The sequence below is a fragment of the Triticum aestivum genome, chromosome 3D (genome assembly GCF_018294505.1).
Source record: "Triticum aestivum cultivar Chinese Spring chromosome 3D, IWGSC CS RefSeq v2.1, whole genome shotgun sequence".
NCBI lineage: Eukaryota > Viridiplantae > Streptophyta > Magnoliopsida > Poales > Poaceae > Triticum > Triticum aestivum.
The window spans coordinates 510963005-510966160 of record NC_057802.1 but is presented as its reverse complement, the minus strand read 5'-3'; the positions used below and the strand labels follow the sequence as shown (position 1 = coordinate 510966160).

The 3156-nt window shown below is 42.2% G+C and overlaps 1 non-coding gene across 1 annotated transcript; it reads left to right on the top strand.

The window, feature by feature from the left end:
- Window positions 1-1629: 1629 nt before the first annotated feature.
- Window positions 1630-1702, top strand: TRNAA-AGC (transfer RNA alanine (anticodon AGC)). Its single transcript has one exon. It is a non-coding gene; the product is annotated as a tRNA-Ala (tRNA).
- Window positions 1703-3156: the final 1454 nt, after the last annotated feature.

Here is a 3156-nt window from a genome sequence, read left to right as displayed (position 1 = left end):
ATTGCCCGCAGCCATGGACCAAACTGTCTGGACCCTGTTCTTCTAGATCTTGTTGGGCATGACTTTTCAGTGTGTCCAATAATTCCACAACTATAGCAGAAGTCGGGTAAATATTCGTATGTAAGAGAGACAATCTTTTCCTCCTTTTCTTTATTTTTTTATTCTTCTCTTCCTCTTCATCATCTCTCCCCAGTACCATTTCATTTGTATGCTCCTGTTCTTCCTCTTCATCAATATAAATTGTTATAAACCTCATAATTGGGACTGTGATGTCCATTTTCACTTTAATTCGCATGAAAACTCCTAATGAATCACCATGAACATCCAAATCCACATCAATTACTTCTCCAACTTGTTCTCCTACTGCATCCCCTGTTTCTTTGTTTATCATCCCCATTGGAATGCCATAAGCTCTAATCCAGATGGGTGTTGTCTTGAATTCATACTCATCTATGGTTTTGCTTGGCACAAAATCTTCCATAACCAACAGATCGTTATTAGAACTCCAGGGTCCAGCGTCCAGTGCCTTGTCTTTGTCAGTCTTTTGGTGGAATGTAAAGAGAAATCGATTCCTGCCAAGATCTTCACCTTCCACGCCAAAAAAGGGGCTCCAGACTCCCCCTAGAGTTCTCCCCACAAGTTCCCCCCTAACAGGCCTCTCTTAAAGTAGTTTACCTACTTCTTGTAATTTACTTACTTGCGAGGAGCATGCTTGCTTCTTTCCAATCCTGATTCCCCTCTTTTCAGCTTCAGAAAGTTGCAGATTCTTCAGTTTATCCTCAACTCCATCCAGATGTGTAGCTTTGAAGTCCTCCATCGTAGCTGGTAGCTGTCGGATCTGCTGATCCAACACAGCCGCTTCTCCGCCTCCCAACACCAACCCCGCACACCCAAAGATTTTGTTGATGGATCCACTCGTGAAGCAGAGGGATTTCTGTGTTGGTCCTCTCTGGAACGTCTCCTCACTCGATTTTGGCTTCTTTTCCTCAATTTGGCTGGATTGATTTTCCTCAGATTTAGATGGGCATCGAGAACGTTGTGGGAAAAGGTGCGGGTGTTCGGATCTGAGAAAGAGGTTAGGGAAACGAGAAATCTGGGAGCTAGATTATGGATTTTGTTATTGCAGATGGGGATCAAGCGGCAAGAACTGCCGACGAGGTGCGCACAGAGTCGCAACGAAGGCGCTAGAAACAGCACGAAACCGTCACTTGCGGACGGACCTGATGGCGTGTGGCGCGTGCGGTGTCAAGACCTTTGGTCGTGAAGGGAGCATCCTCCTTGGGATGGCCCAGTTTTTCCTTCATCATCTATTCTGGAGTCTCCTATTGCCATGGATGAGGGTGTCTTTGACTGTGTCATGTTTCACGAACTGGTGTGCAGTTCAAATATGCTTGGAGCTATGTTTATATACAAAGCCTAATGAATGCAATTCTGATGGTGTGGTCAATGGCTTGGAATAATTACATGGTACGTATGCATGCCACAATACGCAGATAAAGGTAACCTGTCATTTGACATCCCCCTAGATCTGTTTACTAATCCTAATTTGTTAAGGTGCTCAGCTTTCTGAAATTGCGTATAGCGATTGTCCATAAGAGAAATAAACTTACCTTATAGTACAAGCACAAAGGGGATGTAGCTCAGATGGTAGAGCGCTCGCTTAGCATGCGAGAGGTATGGGGATCGATACCCCACTTCTCCATACCTTATTTTTTATTTCTTTGCAGTGCTCCAGAATCCAAAGTTCTCTATACCAAAGAAAGAGGAGTCAACATTGAAGCGTATCTGGTGTAGTGGTATCATAGTACCCTCCCACGATACTGCCCAGGGTTCGATACCCTGGATGCGCAATTTTTCTTAACTTTAATTAACTTTTTTGTAAGTTCAAGTCCTACATCTGAATTGGCTTAATTATCACTAATTTTTTAGATAAATAATGGAAGCATCATGGTGAAACTGTCACCATGTAAGCTATAAAATCTTCATCCAGATAAAGATGAACGGGAAATTAGCACATTCACATGGTCCTTTTCTTTGGCTAAAAATAGAAGCAACAGAACCAGGTTCCACTATGACAAACAAAAACACAAAGACAAGGAAGAACAGCCTTGCACAAAAATCCTGGTCATAGAAACTAGCAACCTTTTTGCTCCCAATTAGTGAAAGTCAATCACTAGAGCTCATAACTTTTTCTACCCCGCAAAAAAACATGTACAGAAACCAACAGCCAAGCTCTTTTCTCCAAAAACGAAGTTCATCCTTGCCAAAAAACAAAAAACAATAGTCGTATTGAAGTAGCAATCAGACACATAACAGTGGTAGTAGTGATGAAATTACTTGCCACCATAGTAACAATCAGACACAAAAGTATGCTGCTGAGCACCAAATCACATGCAGTTTCTGAAATGTGCCTAAGAAAAGACATCTCCACAGAAAGAACTGCAGAGGCCGGGGGTTATCCTCGTTTTCAAAAAACAAAAATAAAAACCTCCGCACAAAGAACAGAAGCGTCCAGGTACCAAAATCAACTGTGCACTGGACGTGAAAGATCAAAATATTGAGCTACATAAGTGAGTACAAATGCAAAAACTACTCGTGAAGGAATTAGCATTTCAAACTGCAACCATGCCATTCGTCACTTTTAACAATGCAAATTGAAAGTGAACTCAGGAGAACAGTACAATAGTTCTACTCCCACCGTAAAGGAATATAAGAGCGTTTAGATCACTAAAGTATCATTGTTCATAACATACGTTAACACGATGTTCATGATAACATGACAGGCACGAAAGGATGATACTAGAGTACTACTTCAAAAATACAAATTGTTCAGTTCTACTAGTAGTACTACTGAAAAGTAAGAACAAAGAACATAAGGCAATGTTCATACAGGATAGATACTACCAGGGGCACAACAAATAACTAGTCCAAACCATTAAGATGGAGCATGGCATCTTATAGCACCATGACAAACGGAGGCTCGTTGCTCTAGTAGCCTTGCTCTATATGTGGCAGTCGATCCTGCCGGCCTGGGCGTGATCATGATAGGCAGCGCCAGGGGCGAGCCAGTCATGCCTCAGGATGCCGACGCCGAGCTTGATGAAGCATCTTGTGAAGACATGAATTAACATAGATAAAAACTAACATAAGGAACAA